This window comes from Physeter macrocephalus, chromosome 16 (genome assembly GCF_002837175.3).
Source record: "Physeter macrocephalus isolate SW-GA chromosome 16, ASM283717v5, whole genome shotgun sequence".
Classification (NCBI taxonomy): domain Eukaryota; kingdom Metazoa; phylum Chordata; class Mammalia; order Artiodactyla; family Physeteridae; genus Physeter; species Physeter macrocephalus.
The window spans coordinates 69,436,743-69,437,075 of record NC_041229.1 but is presented as its reverse complement, the minus strand read 5'-3'; positions in this window follow the sequence as shown (position 1 = coordinate 69,437,075).

Below are 333 nucleotides of genomic sequence, written 5' to 3'. Positions count from 1 at the left end.
TCACAAAGCACTGAGCTGATCTCCCTGTGCTATGCAACTGCTTCCCACTAGCTATCGGTTTTACGTTTGGTAGTGCATATATGTACATGGCAGGAGGATTCTTAACAACTGTGCCACCAGGGAAGCCCAACAGCTTCTTATTATTGCACTCAGAATAAAAGTTTTAGACCCTTTCTCTGGCTCACAAAATTCTACCTGATTCTTCTCTCCACCAGGGTCTCAGGTCACATCATCTTCCTAAGAGAGCTCTTCCCTGACCACCCAAATTAAAAGAGCCCTCCCCTGTCATTCCCCTGTTAATACCACTTATCAGTCTCTGAAATTTCCTTGCTT